This window comes from Stegostoma tigrinum, chromosome 11, assembly GCF_030684315.1.
Source record: "Stegostoma tigrinum isolate sSteTig4 chromosome 11, sSteTig4.hap1, whole genome shotgun sequence".
In the NCBI taxonomy this organism is placed as follows: domain Eukaryota; kingdom Metazoa; phylum Chordata; class Chondrichthyes; order Orectolobiformes; family Stegostomatidae; genus Stegostoma; species Stegostoma tigrinum.
The window spans coordinates 75370067-75391216 of record NC_081364.1 but is presented as its reverse complement, the minus strand read 5'-3'; the positions used below and the strand labels follow the sequence as shown (position 1 = coordinate 75391216).

The 21150-nt window shown below is 43.7% G+C and overlaps 1 non-coding gene across 1 annotated transcript; it reads left to right on the top strand.

Annotated features, from left to right (window-relative positions):
- The first annotated feature begins 18458 nt into the window (after positions 1-18458).
- LOC132210287 (U2 spliceosomal RNA) lies at positions 18459-18650 on the top strand. The gene has a single exon (XR_009446514.1). It is a non-coding gene; the product is annotated as a U2 spliceosomal RNA (small nuclear RNA).
- Positions 18651-21150: the final 2500 nt, after the last annotated feature.

Here is a 21150-nt window from a genome sequence, read left to right as displayed (position 1 = left end):
TGTGCCCCTTATGACTTTGCAAACGTCTGTAAGGTCACTCATCAAAGACTTTGTTCTATTTTATTGTGGCAAATTTTTCACACAGCACCTACAGCCAGAAATGAAATTAATTATTAAGATTATCTGTATTTGTGGTGTTTGTAAAGGGGCGAATGTTAACCAAACTGATAGGAAATCTTCCCTCTTCCTCAATATGTGTCCGGGGAAAATTGAGCACCTGACTGAGAGTGCAGACAAGATTTATTGCTGCATCTGAAAGACAGCATTCTTGACCGTGTAGCATTCTACTCAAATGTCAGTCTATGTTCTGTGCTTGTTCTTTAAACACTCAAGAATCGGAATCATTGACAGCACAACCTCTACATGATGATCCGACAACAAATAGCCCTAATGGTGTGTTGCTGAGCTCAAATACACCTCGTCTACCAGTTAAACACTGCAGTAGAGGCCCTGCAACCTTTCTCGGCTGCTACACAGCGAGCCCTGGTTTGCTAACAGGAAATGCAGAGTAGAGATAATTATTTATTTTCAGTTTGGAAAGCTGCAATGACTGGAATTCCTCGGGGATGTGTGAGGTCATCACCAGTTCACAATCTAGGTTAACGATTTGGACGAAGGTCTGACAAGATTGGAGCTCAATTTGCTAGTACACCAGGACAGTCATTCAATAAGATGTCAAGTGGAGGCGGAGCATCTATAACGGGCTGTAGACAGGGGATGATAATGAGCAAACTTTCAGCATTGCAAATAAAACAGTACAGTGTGGGTTATGGGAAGTTTGTGTTTTGGGGAAAGGGTAAAACGGCGGTAAATTATTTAACTGGAGGGAGAACACAGAGCTTGCGTGTGAAAGAGGGAGTTGTGGGTCCTGGTACATAAATCAGATAAAGTTAATCTGGAGATGTCACAAGTGATTTGGAAAGGAAATGGAATGGTGCTGTTTCCTGCAAAGGGTGCTGGGTATGATCTTAGGCATATTTCCCTGCATTTCTACAGGACATTGCTGAGATTCTACCCAATGCACTGTCTGTAGGTATCATGCCCTAAACTAATAAAAAAAAAACGATGGCCTTTGAAACTTTTCAAAGATGGGTCTCTATATAGAACAGAACAGTACAGCACAGTTCCGGGTCTTAGGCCCACAATGTTGTGCCAGACCTTTACCCTAAACCTAAGGTCTATCTAACCTCCACCTCTACCTTATACTATCACATTGTTACATGCCTCATCGCCACTTAAATGTCCCTAATGAGGCTGACTCCACTACCCTCTCCGGCAATGCATTCCACACCTCTACCACTCTCTGAGTAAAGAACCTACCTCTGACGTCTCCACTATATCTACTTCCACTCACATTAAAAATTTGTCCCCTCATTAAAGCTACCTCCACCCCAGGAAAAGTCTCTGGCTCTCCACTCTATCTATACCTCCGATCGTTTTGTACACTTCTATCAAGTCACCTCTCATCCTTTGTCATTCTAGAGAGGAAAGCCCTAGATCTCTCAACCTTTCCTCAGAAGAGCTTCCCTCCATTCCAGGCAACATCCTGGAAAATTTCCTCTGCACCTTTTACAATGCTTCCAGATCTTTCCTGTAATGAGGTGATCAGAATTGAACACAATACTCCAGATGTGGCTGAACCAAGCTTTGGTACAGCTCGAGCATAACTTCACGGCTCTTGAACTCAATCCCTCTATTAATAGAACATAGAACATAGAACAGTACAGCACAGAACAGGCCCTTCAGCCCACAATGTTGTGCCGACCATTGATCCTCATGGATGCACCCTCAAATTTCTGTGACCATATGCATGTCCAGCAGTCTCTTAAATGACCCCAATGACCTTGCTTCCACAACTGCTGCTGGCAACGCATTCCATGCTCTCACAACTCTCTGCGTAAAGAACCTGCCTCTGACATCCCCTCTATACTTTCCACCAACCAGCTTAAAACTATGACCCCTCGTGCTAGCCATTTCTGCCCTGGGAAATAGTCTCTGGCTATCGACTCTATCTATGCCTCTCATTATCTTGTATACCTCAATTAGGTCCCCTCTCCTCCTCCTTTTCTCCAATGAAAAGAGACCGAGCTCAGTCAACCTCTCTTCATAAGATAAGCCCTCCAGTCCAGGTAGCATCCTGGTAAACCTCCTCTGAACCCTCTCCAAAGCATCCACATCTTTCCTATAATAGGGCGCCCAGAACTGGACGCAGTATTCCAAGTGCGGCCTAACCAAAGTTTTATAGAGCTGCAACAAGATCTCACGACTCTTAAACTCAATCCCCCTGTTAATGAAAGCCAAAACACCATATGCTTTCTTAACAACCCTGTCCACTTGGGTGGCCATTTTAAGGGATCTATGTATCTGCACACCAAGATCCCTCTGTTCCTCCACGCTGCCAAGAATCCTATCCTTAATCCTGTACTCAGCTTTCAAATTCGACCTTCCAAAATGCATCACCTCGCATTTATCCAGGTTGAACTCCATCTGCCACCTCTCAGCCCATCTCTGCATCCTGTCAATGTCCCGCTGCAGCCTACAACAGCCCTCTACACTGTCAACGACACCTCCGACCTTTGTGTCGTCTGCAAACTTGCTGACCCATCCTTCAATTCCCTCGTCCAAGTCATTAATAAAAATTACAAACAGTAGAGGCCCAAGGACAGAGCCCTGTGGAACCCCACTCACCACTGACTTCCAGGCAGAATATTTTCCTTCTACTACCACTCGCTGTCTTCTGTTGGCCAGCCAATTCTGTATCCAAGCAGCTAAGTTCCCCTGTATCCCATTCCTCCTGACCTTCTGAATGAGCCTTCCATGGGGAACCTTATCAAATGCCTTACTGAAGTCCATATACACCACATCCACAGCTTGACCCTCATCAACCTTACTAGTCACATCCTCAAAAAACTCGATAAGGTTTGTAAGGCATGACCTACCCCTCACAAAGCCGTGTTGACTGTATTTGATCAAGCCATGCTCTTCCAGATGGTCATAAATCTTATCCCTCAGAATCCTTTCTAACACCTTGCAGACGACAGACGTGAGACTTACCGGTCTATAATTGCCGGGGATTTCCCTATTTCCTTTCTTGAAGAGAGGAATTACATTTGCCTCTCTCCAGTCCTCAGGTACGACTCCAGTGGAGAGCGAGGATGCAAAGATCTTCGCAAGTGGCGAAGCAATTGCATTTCTCGCTTCCCAAAGCAGCCGAGGACAAATCTGATCCGGGCCTGGCGACTTGTCAATCTTAATGTTTGACAAAATTTTCAGTACATCAGCTTCCTCTATCTCTATCCATTCCAGCATGCACACCTGCTCTTCAAAGGTTTCATTCACTACACAGGTCGTTTCTTTCGTAAAGACAGAAGCAAAAAACTCATTTAGGGCTTCCCCTACCTCCTCAGGCTCCACACACAAGTTCCCTATGCTATCCCTGATCGGCCCTACTCTTTCTTTGACCATTCTCTTATTCCTCACGTAAGTGTAAAATGCCTTTGTGTTTTCCCGGATTCCTTCTGCCAAGCCTTTCTCGTGCCCCCTCCTGGCTCTCCTGAGACCATTTTTGAGCTCCTTCCTTGCCTGCATGTAATCCCCTCTAGCTGAACTTGACCCTAGCTTCCTCCACCTTATGTAAGCTACCTTCTTCCTTTTCACTAGAAGCTCCACCGCTCTCGTCATCCAAGGTTCCTTTATCTTACCCCGTCTTGCCTGTCTCAGAGGGACATATTTACTCATCACTCCCAACAACTGTTCCTTAAACCATCTCCACTTGATGAAAGCTAAAATACCATAAGTCTTCTTAACAACTCTATCCACCTGCTTTCAGGGAACTTTGAGCATGAACCTCTGCTCGTCTGCACTGCCAAGAATCTTTCCATTAACCCTGTATTCTGCTTTCAAGTTTGTCCTTCAGAAATGAATCACCTCACACGTTTTAGGGTTAAACTCCATTTACCACTTCTCAGCCCAACTCTGCATTCTATCAATGTCCCTTTGTAACCTAGAGCAGCCGTCCACACAGTCCACAGTTACCCACCTTTATATCATCCACAAACTTACTAATCCATCATTCCACTCGTTCATCCAAATCATTTACAAAAATCACAAATAGAAGAGGACCCTGAACAGATCCTTGTGGTACACCACTCATAACAGAGCACCATGTTGAATATTTCCCGTCCACTACCACCGTTTGTCCTAGAAGGGTCAGCCAATCTGCCACATTTCCCCATATCCCATGTCTCCTTACCTTCTGCATGAGCCTACCCTGGGGAACCTTATCAAAGGCCTGGGTCAAATCCGCATATACCACATCCACTGCTCCACCTTCATCCACGTGTTTGGTCACCTCTTCAAAGAATTCAGTAAGGTTTGTGAGGAATGATCTAACCATTACAAATCCATGCTGCACATCACGAATCAAACTGTGCCTGTCCAAGTGATCATAAATTCTATCTCTCAGAGCCCTTTCCAATAATTTGCCCAGCACTGAAGTAAGACTGAGCGTTCTATAATTTCTGGGGTTATTCCTGTTGCCTTTTTTGAACAAAGGAATGATGTTTGCCTCTTTCCAATCTTCCAGCAATATAACCGTGGAGAGTGAGGATGAAAAGATCATCGCCACAGGCCCTGCGATCTTGTCCTTCACTTCCCACAGAATCCTTGGATAAATCCCATCAGGGCTGGATGAAGTATCTACCTTCAACTTCCTCAGAATTCGTAGTACATCTTCTTTACTAACATCCACCCCCTCTAGCCTACCTATTTCACAACGTCCTCCTCTACAACGAGGTCCCTCTCAGGTGTGAATACTGAAGAAAAGTATTCATTAAGGACCCCTCCTATCTCTTTAGGATCTGTGCACAAATTCCCTTTACAATTCTTGATTGGCCCTACCCTTTCTCTGTTCATTCTCTTGTTCTGCACATACGTGTAAAAAAGCCTTGGGGTTTTCCTTGATGCTATCCACCAAACGTTTCTCATGCCCCATCATAGCTCTCCTAAGCCTTTTCTTCAGCTCCTTCCTGGCTAACTTGTATATACCGTCCTGTGATGAAGACATTCAGTTTCTGGAGGATTAACAGTTTAGGCCTGACAACGAGAAATGCTCTTGACTATGCAAGAACTTGAGGTGAGTGTAAATGGTGAAGACCTGACTGATATTTCCTCTTGTACGGGAGAATAAAACTGGGGAAATAATTTTAAAAATAAAACAGGTTCTGAGGAAGGACCACTGAACCCAAAACATTAATTCTCATTTCTCTTCATGGATGCCGCCAGGCTGCTGAGCTTTCCCAGTAATTTTTGTATTTCTTTCGGAATAAGACACATTCTTGTTAACACAAATTATATATGTATTAAACATATATTAAACATGATATTTTTAAATTATGCAGGCACATATAAACATACCTTTATAACGAGTGCGATCATATGTTGCTCTGTGTATTACAGCAGCAATGATACAACTACATGGAGCAGGGAATGTGATGTAAGCATATAATGGAGACAATGTTCAAGGAGACCTCACACGTTCCAGTTTGGGGGTTGGCTAGCGTTATTGTGCGATTCAACTCAGAGGGGAAAAAGTAACCTGCCTGAAAAGCAACAGCCTATCGCTCCCTCTCTATTTCCTTGTTCCTCATCACATCAATGTATGAGAGCTGAAAATGCACCAATCATCTTTACCACTCATGGAGGACTCATGATGAGGATTAATTGGAATCTCCCACTGCCTGTAGCAAAGGGAATTCAGCCAAATCTAACAGTTCCAGGAAATAATCCCATTGCCAACAACCTGTGCGAGCAGAATAAATTTTGAAAGCAGAATAATAGTTGGGACAATCTCTCACATTCTTCCTTTTATCATGAGTTCAACTGTTACATGGACAAAGTTCTTTCAAATTAATATTTCAGCTTGTCATCAAATATACGTGTGTGTGTGTGTGTGTGTGTGTGTGTGTGTGTGTGTGTGAACTGCATATGTCATTCTTCATTCCATCATAGTTTGAGTAAATTTGTTTTGATCATAAATATGTTGTTTTCGCAGATTAAAGAAAACTGCCTGACTTGCTCCTTACACCGACCCTGACGCAGTCTGAGCCCTATATCATCGGCCACATCACCAACCTGGTTACAGATAAAATTTGCTGTGACCAGTGGAGGAGTGGGACTGGAAAAGGAAACAGTGACCAGCCAAGCCAGGGAACCATAGACCAGAGAGGCTGACATGAGTGCTGGGTAAGTTGTTGGAGGGGATTCTGAGGGATAGGGTTTACAAGCAGTTGGAAAAGTAAGTATTGATTAGGGATAGTAAGCATGGCTTTGTGCAGTGAAAATCGTGTCTCACTAACTTGATTATTTTGAAGAGGTGATAAAGAAGGTTGATGAAGGCTGTGTGGTAGACATTTTCTATATGGGCTTCAGGAAGGTGTTCGGTAACGTTCGGAATTGTAAACAGATTAGTAATGGTGGCTCACGTGGGATCCAGACGAGTAGCTAGCCAATTGAATTCAAAATTGGCTTGAATGCAGAGGATTGTTTTACAGACTGGAGACCAGTGACCAGCGGTGTGCCGCAAGTATCAGCTCTGAGTTCACTGCTTTCTATCATTATACAGTCAATGCTGGGGCCCTGGGGACTGTTGCTGAATAAAGAGACCTTTAGTGCACACACATAGTTCCTTGAATGTGGAGTAGCATGTGAGACAGGGTAGGGAAGGACACATTTGTCATGACTGCCCTAATCAGTCAGAGCATTGGGTATAGGGGTTGGGATGGCATGTTGCTCCTGTACAGGACATTGATGAGGCCACTTTAAGAATACTGTGCACATATCGGTTGGCTCTGCTAAAGGAAGGATATTGTTAACCTTGAGAGGCACAGAAAAAACAGATTTACAAGGATGTTCAAGGACAGGAGGGTTTGAACTGTCAGGAGAGGCTGAACAGTTTGAAATGTTTTCCCCTGGAGTGCTGGAGGCTGAAGGGTGACATGACAGATGTTTATAAGATCATGAGGGACATGAATAGTCTGAATAACCAAGGTCTGTTTCCCAGGAGAGGGGAGGCCAAAATTAAAGTGCTAAGGTTGAATGTGAAAGGGGAACGACCTAGAAGGGAACTTAGGGCAAAGTTTTCACGCAGAGAGAGATGTGTGATCAGAAAGTGCTGTCAGAAGTGGTGAAGGTGTGTGCAATTACACAGCTAAAAAAGTATCTGGATTGGTACATGAATAGGAAAAGTTGAGGGGGATATGGACCAAATATTTGCAATTGGGAATAGATCAGATTACATATCAAGTCAGTGGGGGAAAATAATCAGTTTCTGCGTTGTGTGACTTTCTGATTCCATCAGGTGGACGAGAAGAAATTCTAAAAGGGCATTTGGAGTGGGAAATCTCTTCCCCAGAGGCCTGTGGTGCATTTCTGTTGACATTTATTCAGAGATACGTTAATGAAATAGTTGACAGATGTTAAACAAAACATGATTTATTTAAACACTGTAGTCAAAGTAGAACCAAAAAAGAGGAATTTAGAATAACCTCGCTCTGGTGGATAACCTAATAGTATAATAGCTACAGCAAATATTACGAATTAGCTGTTCCAGCATAGTAACAGCCCATAAACAGACACTTTGGTAAGAAATAAAATTCATTCACAGGTTCTCACATGCAGTTCTCCAATTCAGGATGAGGAACCAATCATCCAAAGAAAATTCTGCAGCCAGGAGACATTCACTGAAGCTTCCAACTCCATTGAGACACCAGTAGCTTCTGATGCAACTGAAAAGCAAAACTCAGAAATTCTGATCCGTGCGAGCTCGTCACACTCATTCAGGCTGCATTAAAACAAAAACCCAAGGCCTCTCAAGACTGTTTACTCAATGGTCTTAACTGGACAGCTTTGTGCCTCTCGTTCAATCCTTCTCTTAAAAGAAACCAAAATAAAATAATCTCTCACAGTTACAGCAATGTCACATGAGTTCACACATCCAACTGTTCCTTAGGAACCCAGGGTGGATCAATTCAGCATTTGGCCCTGCTCTACAGCCCCTTGAGCCCCTACATATTGAAAGGAGAAGGCCATTGAGACCCTACAGTCACTTACATGAAAACAGACTGAGGTAACATGACAAGCAAATGGAGCTAGGCTGTACAGATAGTGTGCTTCACGCTGTTCAACGTGCCTCCATTGTTCATGGTACACATGCAGTACTTTAATGCAGCTTTACAGTTGTGTGGTGGGAAGCCTAATGCTTTGTGCAAAATCACAAGTGGCATCCTCTGAAAAGACATGCTTGCATTCTCTATGGAGATCAGAATCTGGTTGGTCTGGGTAATGTCACAAAGAGGGTATTATGGCTGCTGTCAGGATTGTGAACAACATGGCGTTCAGTGTAGGGTCACAGATTAATGTGGGGAGAGTTCATTCAGAGCCTGCGCTTCTCTCTGAATCACTGTGGGGCTCTATGTCATTTTACATGTAAAATCCACATGTATTTACATGGGTCACGTATGGGATTTCTCACCCTATCAATTTCTTTTGTGGATATAAGAGTTCATCACCAACTTTGTAGTTTTAATGCAGTAATCTCTGATTCTCTCACAGCACAACATATTAAACACTCACTTTCTTCACTCGCTCCTCATGGTACCATCATCTCAGGGATTAGACTGGTGATGACCATTTGTACCGTGTCTGTGGCAAGGAGTTCTTTCATTACAAAAGAGATCAAGCCTGTGCACAGTGCCCATAAATACTCTTTCATCAAGGCTGTACATGTGCAGACATATGGTTCTATTCATGTACATGAATCATCTTACAATGAAGGACAACATACCATTTACTTCCCACATGACTGATACCCCTGCATGTACTAATTTTGGTGACCTATGATCAAGGACATACAGGCCCTTTCATGACCACAACACATCCCAACCTCACATCATCTAATCATTACAAAATGAGATGTATGCTGTTGCTGGCCACATTCAAATTGTTTGTATGCCTTTAAAATTACTGTGGTCCAAACACTGATTCATGTGATACCCCAAATGTAGCAGCATTCAGCCTGGAAAAGGGCTCCATTCTCTGTAATGTCTCAACTAAACAATTCTCAATCCATGTAGTATGTTCCACCTTACCTCTCAACTCTAATTTTATTCACTCACCTCTGTGCAACCATATCAAAAGTATTCTGTAAATTCAAATACACCACTCCCACTGGTTCTCATGTGTGGATGCTTCAACTATTATATACATATTACTCAGTCGTACATGCAGTGGACAAAGGATCACAACACACAGGAATTGCCAAAACAAATAGGAAAGTACATCAACTTCAGTCGATAATCTAGTTTTCTCTATTTTTACATCTCATCACCCATATTCTCTCTCTCTCTTTCTCGCTATCTCATACATACATGACATAAATAAAGTGAATGAATACTCCAATCTTTCTCCATGTTTTATCTCTCAAAGCTCCCTCTTTCAGTTTAAATGTATTGTGTGCATTTGGATGTGACATGATGACAATTGAGTAATGAAACTAAAAAAAACATCATGAGGAAGGAACTGGCTAGAGTTAATAGGAATAGAATCTTAGGGAAGATGGTGGAGTAGCAATGGAAGACATTTCCGGGGATAATTTGGACACACATCTGAAATTTTTGGATGTTTCAATTAACATAAACTGCACAGGTTTACCAAAGATAACTTCCATTTCCTGAATCTAAGTTGACTCTGCCAAGTCATATCATGATTTCCCAAGTGTCTAGTTTTTAAAGCCCTCAAAAAAGGTTCCATATTTTCCTCATAACAGATATCAAGCTGTCCAAAATGTATTTTTATTTTGATTTCCCTCTCAGTCCAGTTTTTTTTATGTGCGTTACAACAGTTACTTCCAACTGGCAATTCCAGAATCTGAAGAATTTTGAATGGTAATCAATAATTCTTTCTCGTAGTTACAAGTTTTAAATGACATTTGGACAAGTTCATGAACAGGAAACAGTCGGAGAGATATGGGCCAAGCCCAGGCAGATGGGACTAGGATAGTTTGGGATTATGTTTGACATGGACTGGTTGGACTGAAGAGCTGTCTGACCCTGTAACTCTTTCACAAGCTTTATTCCCACCTCCATGTATTCTCTGGGACATACCAGAGCAAAGTACCAAACTTCAGTTCAATTAGTTTTGAGCAATTCCTCTTTATTAATTCTAATCTCCCACAGTTTCTCATTTTCACAGTCACTGTCCTGTAGAATTTCTGGAAGATTTCCTATATCTTATTCTGTGGAGACAGAATTAATGTATTCACTCAGCAATGGGTCAGTGGGGGTTGGGGTGAAGAGAGACGGCCTCTGTCAACAAGTGAACACATCAGAGCACTGCACTTAGGAGATGATGGACATGGCACCACTGCTACTTGGAAAGTTCTAGAATCTAAACAGTTCAATGAAACTGTCATTTGATGGCCATCGACGGGTTATGCTGAAACCACTGACACAAAGCTGTGACCACCTCATTTTAGAATCAAACTCGCTCCACACTTTACAACTGGCATAGGTCGAGGGAGAGATAAGAATAAGTACACAATCAAAATTTTAGTAACTGCAAGTGTGGCCAGAAGAGAAATGCGACTGGAAAGGAGCAGATTATGATTTAATCATAAACAGCACTGAGGCAGAAGTGAAGACTGGGAATATTATTGGTGATAAAGGGAATACTGTGATATAAATCAGCTCAGGACAAAATGGGCCAACGGTGGTTATGAACACTTTTATTCTTCCTTGGGGGTTTGTAAGTGAAGGTGAAAAAAACCCTCGAATAAGAATTGAGTTTGTAATTGAAAGTGAATACAATAGTTTCCTTCTTTGCCAACTACAGAGCTCAGAAATTGAGTCGCTGGTCACAAAGGCTTACAGAATAAATGAATGGACAGAGATAGAGAGACTTACCGGGAACACCAACAATAGCGAGGATGGGATAGTAACCCGCTTGAATAACCATCAGTACAGCTTCTATCCACAATGTTAATGGTGCCCAATTGATAGAAAGATAGTAAAGGCCAGAGGATAAACCCCTGTCCATTGTTGGAACATTCCAATCTATTCCTCTCAGATGCTGGCACATTATTGTCACATTCCCGGCTGTGGTTCTGAGATTCTGGTCCATAATTTGGAACATCCCAATCTGCTGGTCACAGATTCTGATCTCTCCACATCTCTGGAGCTGCTGATCCCAATTGTGTTGAGGATGACACAGCCACAGATACTGTGGGATAACGCATTGGGAGAAACCCCTTATTAATAGAAGAGGGAAACCCTCCAGTGACACAGTTAGTATCCATGGAGACTGACATTAATTCAAGTCACTGAACAAACAGCTCCCATTAACCCCTTCCACTCTGACACTTTTAATGTAACAACACTACCTGGTTTGGGTGACATTGCCTGCTATTGGACTCAATGCCCATCTCCAATTCCTCTCACAATGATAGAGACAGAGGAGAAAGTTGATACTTTCTCTGCACAGGCTCGATGATTCTGCCGTGTTATCCACATGTGATGACGTATGTAACCATTTTCCTGAGAGCCAAATGAGAGGTTGTTATTTCACCGAAATCTCCTCCATCACAACAACTGCCAATCTAAACACTGTCTCTGGCCACAACAACCTGGAGAAAGACAGGAAATGTGGGTTTCACTGAACTTTCCTCTCACTGCCCTAATAAGGCAACATTTTATCTTTAACACAATATTTTCAATAATTTGCTTCTAAAGTTGCAAACAATTTTTTTGCAGTTTATACAGCCTTTCCTGACCAATTTTTTTTAGCCTGAGCCCAAAAGTAAACATTACATTTCCAATAGCTTTGCTTATTGGGAGTAAAGGGTCAGAGACAATATCTATGTGATTGATTAAGAAACAGTAAGGAAGAGGGGACAGTGGCTGTGCAGCCTGGACAGGATGAACTTGATATAGCCCAGTAGGCAATTTCTTCTTCTAAGATGGAATAAAATAAAATGCAGAGAAAGAGACAGAATAAATTTGGCTGAAGGAATGGTGACTGACAAGGTGAACAAAACACGATAGGTTGCAACGGAACGGAGGAGAAATGATTTTATATACACTGTTTAATCAGCGTATGTGTGGAGACATATAAGATTGTTCACATATGCTCAACACACTCAGGGTTATTAATGAAGATATGATGAACACAATATGGCACAGACGATGTGACCTTGTCTTGTTTGTGTCTTGTTAACATTGCATTCAGTTGAGGGAACCCATCTCCCCCATTCATAACTTTATTTCCTCCCATTGTACATCTGCTTCTCTTTCAACACAATTAAAAGCCGATTTGTATTTTGCACCGCACCCCAACACCCTCTGTTTTCTGTTAGCCCTCCTCCACCTCTTGTAAGGTATTAAAAAGGCCATTTCCCGAACCTGTTCAGTTCTGAAGAAGGGTCTTGCTGGACTTAAAGCCTGAACCCTGTTTCTCTGTCTCCACAGATGCATCTCGACCTGCTGAATTTCTCCAGAAATGAATCGGCACTGACTGAATTTTCAACAAAACAAAGAACCGTGCATGCTGGAAATCTGAAAAATGAAAAATTGCTGCAGAACTGGAAGCTTTGAAAAGGCATCACTGGGTCCAACAGCTGAACTTTGCTTTCACTCTACAGACGCTGCCAGACCTGCTGAGTTTCTTCAGCAATTTGTGTTTTTGAATAAATCCCAAAAACGTGTGTCAAAGTTGCTCAAACACCCTGTCCAACATGGATCACCAAACACTGAGAAGTGAGTGACAGTGCAAGGTGAAAAAATTACTTGGTTCTGAAACTACACAACTCTAGCCTCACTGACAGTACAGAGCTCTTAATCATGGTCAGGGTGAGAAACATTCACTTTAAAAACCTTCCTACAGTGTGGAAACAAGCCCTCCAGCCTAACAAATCCACACCGACCCTCACAGCATGCCATCCAGATCCAGCCCCCTATTACTCACCTAATCCACACAATGGGCACTTTAGCATGGGCAATTCACTGAGCCTGCACAGCTTAGGTCTGTGGGTGGAAAGTGGACCACCTGGAGGAAACCCACACAAACACGGGAGAACATGCAAACTCCACACAGTCATCTGAGGGTAGAATTGAGCCGACATCACAGGGGCTGTGAGGCAGCAGTGTTAACCACTGAGCCACTGTGCCACCCAAAGATGTCCTTACTGGAAAGGAAAAGGTTCAGATGAATATGTTAAAGGGTTTTGAGCAATGTGACAAGTTGGAGATGTGACACCATGGAGAGACTGTCAGTAGAATGAGAATATTAAAATGTAAGTGTTACCACATCAGAAAATAGAGTAGGTCACTGCGTACAAGGGCAATGGGGACTCAGTCTGAACTGGGGAACATTACATTGCACTTATTGCAGCTCAAAAATGGGCATCCATGTCGTGATGGAAACCACAGCAGCAGCAGCAGAAGCAGAATTGTATTCCACCAGAATCTGTGACTCTTTGTCCCGGATAATCCCTCAGTCTATGATTCCCATGAAGCTGATCAATGGTTCAGTGACGAGTGCAGGCAAACATGCCGGGGTCAGAACCATGCGTACCTGAAACTGATGCCAACCCATTATTGCTACTGCATTCAACTGCTTGCATTACAAACAGCAGAACTAACGCATTACAGACAGAGTGGAAGGATTGCAACTATCCTGCTACAACCAGTCATGAATGGTGACGGGGGCAAAAGGAACTGCTGATGCTGAAGGCTGAGATAACAAGCTGTGGAGTTGGATGAACACAGCAGGCCAGGCAGCATCAGAGGAGCAGGAAAGCTGATGTTTCAGGTCTGAACCCTCCTTCAGAAAAGAAGTAGGAGAACAGAGCTCTGAAATAGAGAGAGGGGGAGGCAGTGACAGAAGGTAGATAGTGGAGCAGATAGGTGGAGAGAGGATGGACAGGTCAAGGAGTTGGGGATAAAGCCAGTAAAGGTGAGGCAGGTAGGGAGATTTGACGGGGGTTGGTCAGTGAGGAGGGAGGGGCGAGTAGTGGGAGGGAAGACGGACAGGTCGAGGAGGCAGGAATGAGACTAGTAGAGGTGAGGTTAGTGTAGGTGGGAAGAGGGCGTGGGGGTTGGTCGGTGAGTGGGTAGTGTAGGTGCTCCACAAAGCAGTCTCCAAGCATCCGAGATAACACGGTGTGAAGCTGGATGAACACAGCAGGCCAAGCAGATTCAGGGGAGCAGGAAATTTTGACGTTTCAGGTCGGGACCCTTATTCAAAAATGGGTGAGAGGAAAGGGATTCTGAAATAAATAGGGAGACAGGGAGGCGGATAGAAGATGGATAAAGGAGAAGATAGGGTGAAAGGAGACAGACAGGTCAAAGAGTTGGGGTTCAAACCAGTGAAGGTGACTGTAGGTGTGGAGTTAAGGGGAGATAGGTCAGTCCAGGGAGGATGGATAGGTTGGGAGGGTGTTGCGTGAGGATAGTGGATAGGGGATGGGGGTGGGGCTTGAGAAGGGAGGAATGGTTAGGGAGGCAGAGACTAGCTGGGCTGGTTTTGGCATGTGGTCGAGGGAAGGGAGATTTTGAAGCTTGTGAAATCCACATTGATACCCTTGGGCTGCAGGGTTCCCAAGCGAAATATGAGATGCTGTTCCTGCATCTTTCGGGTGGCATCATTGTGGCAATGCAGGAGGCCCAGGATGGACATGCCATCCGAGGAGTTGGGGGGGTTGGAAATTGAAATGGTTCGCAACTGGGAGGTGTAGTTGTTTGCTGCGAACAGAGGATAGGTGTTCCACAAAGCGGTCCCCAAGCCTCCGTATAGTTTCCTCAATGTAGAGGAGGCCACAACGGGAACAGCGGATACAGTGTATAACATTGACAGATGTGCAGGTGAACATCTGTTTGATGTGAAAAGTCTTCCTCGGGCCTGGGATGGGGGTGAAGGGGGAGATATAGGGGCAGGCATGGCACTTGCTTCGGTCTTTGGTGGTGGGGTCGGATTGCAGATGGCAGAAATGTCAGACGAAGATGCGTTGGATTTGGAGGTTGGTCATGTGGTATGTAAGGATAATGGGTATTCAATTTTGGTTATTATTGCGAATAGGGGGTGTGAGGGATGAGTTGCGGGAAATGCGGGAGACATGGTCGAGGGTATTTTTGATCACTGTGGAGGGGAAGTTGCGGTTTTTGAAAAAAGAGGACATCTGGGATGTTTGGGAGTATCATAGAACGAGACATCTTTGTCAAAGATCATCAGTCTCCTTCGCTTTGTGCAGAACATCTTCAGTTTCACCAACCTGACCTTACAATTAATATCCCTCAGTTCCTGAATCATTCTGATCAATCTCCTTTCAATCACTCCACAGACCCTCACTTCCTTGGTGCACACCACCTGTTTGTGCAGACCCGAATGCTCTGTGTTCAAGTGGGTGATGTTATCACACACGGGCAATTGCTCAGTGACATCACCCTGAATCCTGGGCATTTCATGAACTGTGGGTTTCCTCTGATCCCAGTGGCTCTGATATCTTTTGAGCTGCAGACTCCAGCATTTGATTTTAAAGTTGAAGACAATGAAATTATTTCATTATTTTCAACCAGTCATGTACACATTTTGTATCAGAGATAATAGGAACTGCAGATGCTGGAGAATCCGAGATAACAAAGTGTGGAGCTGGATGAACACAGCAGGCGAAGCAACATCTTAGGAGCACAAAAGCTGACGTTTCGGGCTTGGACCCTTCATCAGAAAAGCGGAATGGGGAGAGGGTTCTGATATAAATAGGGAGTGAGGGAGAGGCGGATCAAAGATGGATTGAGGAGAAGATAGCTGGAGAGGCAAAGGTGGCAGAAAAACTGCTCAATGTCCTAACGTGACTGTCATTCGTGGATGTGTGGGTGAATGAGGACAAAGGTGAGCCCCTTACTGAGGACTAACCGTTTGACCTCAGTCAGTGGGAGGTCTGGGGGATGGTGAAAATTCGGCAGGGCTCAGCGTGGCTGTCTCCTCTGGGGCTGCTGGCTGTGGAGGCTGTGGGCTGTTTGGCCTGCTGTATTCATCCAGCTCCACATTTTGTTATCTCATGTACACATTTTGCTTCACATACTGTTCCCAGTCATCTGACTCTGGTGTTGGTGTGATGTAAATCATGTCCCACTTACATGAGGATTTTGCAGAGGTGACAAAGAAGGTTGGTGAAGACAGAGCGGGTAAAAATTGTTTGGATGCACTTTGGAAAGGTGTTTGAAAAGGTTCCTCATGGTAGACTGGTTAGATCACATGGAATCCAGTGGAAGCTAATGGTTTGGATCCAAGACTGGCTTGAAGGCAGGAGGCACAGAGTGATGGCGGAGTATTATATTTCAGACTGGAGACTTGTGACCTGTGGTATGTCACAAGAATCAGTGCTGGGACACTGCTTAGCCATAACTTTATATAAATGATTTAGATGGAAGCATAGGAGGGATGGTTAGTAAGTTTGCCGATGGCCCCAAAATTCATGTTGTTGTGGATAGTGAAGAATGTTATCTCAGAGTACAACGGGACCTTGATCAGATGGGCCTATGAGTGACAGATAGAGTTCAGATAAATGTGATGTGATGCGATTTGGCAAGGCAAACTAGGGCAGGACTTACAAGTTAATGGTAAGGCCTTGGGGAGTGTCACCAAACAGAGACATTGGGGTGCGGATGCAAAATTCCTTGAAAGCGGAGCCACAGTTAGACAGGGTGGTGAAGAAGGCATTTGGCATGCTTGCTGTTATTGATCAATGTATTGAGTATCGGAGTTTGGACGTTATAATGCAGGTGTACAGAACATTGCCACTTTTTGAATACTGCATTCAGTTATAATATCCCTGCTACAGGAAAATTGTTTAACTGAAAGGTTTCAGGAAAAAAAAAACATTTACAAGAGTGGTGCTTGGATTGAATAGTTTGAGCGACAGGAAGAGGTGGCTGAATAGGCCGGAGCTGATTCCCTGTAACGTCATAGGCTGAGGCGTGACCTTACAGAGGTTTATAAAATCATGAGGGGCTTGGATGGGGTGAATTGTCAATATCTTTTTCTCAAGGAAAGGAATCCAAACCTGAGAGCATGGTTTAAGTTGACAGGCGAAAGGTTTAAAAGGGACCTGAGGGACAGTTTTACATGTAGAGAATGCTGCATGTATGGAGGAGGTGGTACAATCCCAGCTCTTAAACAGCATCAGGATTGGTAAATGAATAGGAAGGGGACAGAGGGATAGGGGCCAAATGTTGGCAAATGGGACTAAAATAACTTAGGATATCTGGTTCGAATAGACAAGTTGCAGCAATCAGTCTGTTTCCATCCTTTATATCTCTGCAGCTCTTGGATCTTAATTTGCAATTCTAAATTACCAGATTGTAATTGGAATGTTTGGAGTCGAAGCCAAACCATTTGTGACTTTTCAATGTACTGAACTTAATATCCAGCAGCATCACGCTGCTCATTTCCATGAAGGGCGGGGAGTGACGTTAGGGATGTTGGAGTGGTTTGGGGACCAGAGTTCATATATTCCAGGTCAGATGGATTAGTCTAAGAAATTCTGTTTGTAACTGTGACCCAGTACTTCCTGACAGGGATATTACTTGATCAGAATTAGAATTTGTTTCAAGTATTTGATTTGATTTGGGAAGAGGCAGGCATTTTTATGCATTGCTAACAGTTCAGTTTGCTTAGTGCACAGAATAGAATGGCACAAAAATCAGACCCTTTTAGCAACTGCAGGCACATTGACACTGCAGGCAGTTACACATTCCAAAGAAACAGACGGGGTGGGATGGATTTGGAGGGAGGGGATAGTGATTCGCCTTTTTTTTGTAACAAAGAGTCACATTTATCAAGGGAGGTGGACCCACCATCTTCAGCGAGTGGTTCCTGCGGGCTGTGCACTGCCTGAGAGGGCGCTGGAAGCAGAATTATTCATGGCCCTCAGGAGAGAGTTGAATGATGAGAGATTTACAGGGCATTGGGAAGGACTGGTGAAGTTACCCGTACAGACAGCTGATGCAGAGAGTGACAGGCTGAAGCACCTTCCTCTGTGCTGGGACATTCTCTGAGCGTGCCGTTCTCTGCCGATTGTTGCTACAATCTCACTGACCCGCTGCTAGTCATGGAGCTGGTTGATGAGGCTTGTTGGTGACGTCAGCTCTGCCCTACCTCATCTGATTGGTACATTTTCGATGATCTACATTCACTACGAAGATGTTTTCTAGAAAAGTGATGAAAAAGCACTGGTGCAAACTGACTTCTTTGCCCTGGTTAAGAAACCCAGGAGTTTGGGAACAACAGTAAAAACTGTCAGCAGTGATTTGCAAGTCTTTGCACACAGTCAGGCTGGTGGAAAATAGGATCAAGTGTTTATTATACCAAGTGTTCACAGTTGGTGGCTATCTCATGTGTGGAAACATGGCCTTGCTTTTAGTGGTTTTGGTGTGAAGACAACACCACAGAAAAAGCATTTGTCCCTATCAGCTTTAATATCTGATATGTCCTTTGCCTAAGGACCCTATATTAAACTGATTTTTGGAGCAGGGAGTTGGAATACGAACTTTCTCCATGCATTATTGTGGTATTGCAGTGTTCCCAGGAATGATGAAGTCTTATTAAACCAATTTTAAAAGCAGACTGATCAAAACTTGAAAAATCCTAGGTCTAAACACCTTGTTATCTCAGATTCTCCAGCATTTGAAGTTCCTACTATCCTTGATATGCTGGGATATGCTCAATGCTCTATGCTCTGGAACCATAATCATGGAATTCCTACAGTGTGGAAACAGGCCCTTCAGCCCAACAAGTCCACACCAAACCTCACAGCATCCCAGCCAGATCTATAACCCTCCTAATGTACCCCTCCCTGAATACAACAGGCAATTTAGCACAGCCAATCCACCTAACCTGCACATCTTTGGACTGTGGGAGTAAACTCACACAGACATGGGGAGAATGTGCAAACTCTACACAGGCAGTCGCCCAAGGCTGGAATCGAACCCGGGTCCGAGTGCTGTGAGGCAGCAGTGCTAACCCCTGAGCCACCGTGCCACTAAAATGCTTTCTCTCAGTACTTTCACCCAACTTTTTCTAAATATGCTTGTTCCAAGGTAAACGTTAATCTCTCCTTTTCTGCATGTTCAGCACTTGCTCTGAATATTATTGCCTCATCCCTGGTACACGCTGCACCTTCCCACCAACACCATCCCTGAATATTCATACATGGCATCAGAAGTAAAAGAAAATCACCTGCCAACACTACCTCATTACAAATAGCATTTCAGAAAAAAATGCTATCGAAGTATTCTCTAATTTTGAAATTGATGATGATGACTTGGATGTATTGAATGAGAGATTTTGGGAACACTGTGAGCCAGGAAAGGATATGGTGTATACAATGCACATTTTTCATTTGAGTGCAAAAGCAACCAATCAAACAGATGTGCATGTGGCTGCTTTATTTTTCGCAAGTCGAGGCCTGTGAGTTTAATCAGATTACTGACTCACTGATGTGGGGCACAACTGTGAATGACCAAGTCAGTGGCATATTACGCCGAAAGCCATTTCTCACATTAGCCAGACCAATAGATATTTGCAGATCTAGCAAAATGAGCCAGAGTGAAATAAAAATGCTACGTCAAGATGCAGAATTGCCTGCCCACAAAGTACATTGTTGCTGTCAGAACTCTACATGCTTTTCAGCACCTGAGGCATGTTCTGCTCAGGGCCTGGCACAATATCTCTGCCTTTCCCTGGCATTTTTGCACTTTGATGTCTCAACTAGAACCTAATGTCCCACAGTGCTCCTGTCTTGCCTGGTTGCTTATCACAGGCATAAGTCAGGCAGCTTAGCATCGTTATTACCAGCACTCAGTCAAGGGCTGGTCAGCAGCTGTGGCAACTAATGCATTTTTTTCAACCAAATGGTCACGTCTACAAGTCTCAGGGAAACAGTTCTCAGTCAGGGCAAGGGAGACAGGATTCAGTCAGGGGATCCTGACACAGCATGTCCAAGGAATCATTTGATATCAGCCCAGGGACTTTGACAGTGTCAGTCAGCCATTGGGGCAATCAGGATCAGGGAATCTGTATCACTACAGTACAGAGAGGTGGCCACACTCACTACTAATTACATTCTCAAAATGCTACAATAGACTTGTTGAGCCTGAATTATGTTCATCAATCCAAACTGACCCTGTCCATTCCTGCCATTGGAAGTCAGTTTGATGAAATGCTCAAGGTTTTCGGGAGTTTGGGAGGTTCAAGTCCATAGCTCCCTGAAACAGCAGCAGAAGTAGATAACATGGTGAAAAATTTCGCTTTCATGGTACACAGCCTCAGGATATGGTCAACGTGGATGTCTGGTTCATAAGTGGCATGTCAGAGCATGCACTATTTGTACGAGAATTACTATGGTTTCAACCACGAAATGGCCACAACTTGATCAAAAGAGAAAGTGACCATCAAGCAGTTTGAACCATCAGCTGTCAAATAAATTCAGACAGAGTTAAACGTATTTGCAGGTGTTTTTTTTACATTTTTTAAAAAAAATTCATTCATGGGATGATCACATCACTGGATAGGAATGGCAGTTTCCTTCCCTGAAGGCCGTTGGTGAACAGATGGGTTTTTTCCAACAAAGACAATGGATTCACAGTCATCATCAAATTCTTATTTCCAGATGGATTCACACCTAGGTCCCCAGAACAGTATCTCAGCCTCTAGGGAAGTGAAGGCCAGAAGACTAAATAGAAAATATGTACTAGAAATCATACAATGTCTTGGTTTATGTTTCCATCATGAGATCCATCGCTGCTATGGACACCAGGTAAAGAGCTGAAGAGACTGCAATGCCCCCAGGCAGAGTCACAGCGGACACCAGGCTTCATAGCCGACTGGGAAAATGCAATCAGGGATTATAGGACATGACTCAGCCCAATCCTATGTTTGGATTTAAAACTTTCCTTTGATTTTTATCCACAAAATGAAAGATTACATTGTTTCCAATAAACAAATGTCTGTGGAGAGCAACAGAATCCGTCATTGTAAAGGTGTGCAGACCTATCCAACAAATAAAGGGCCATCGAGATCATCACAGAATTCCTACACAGTGTG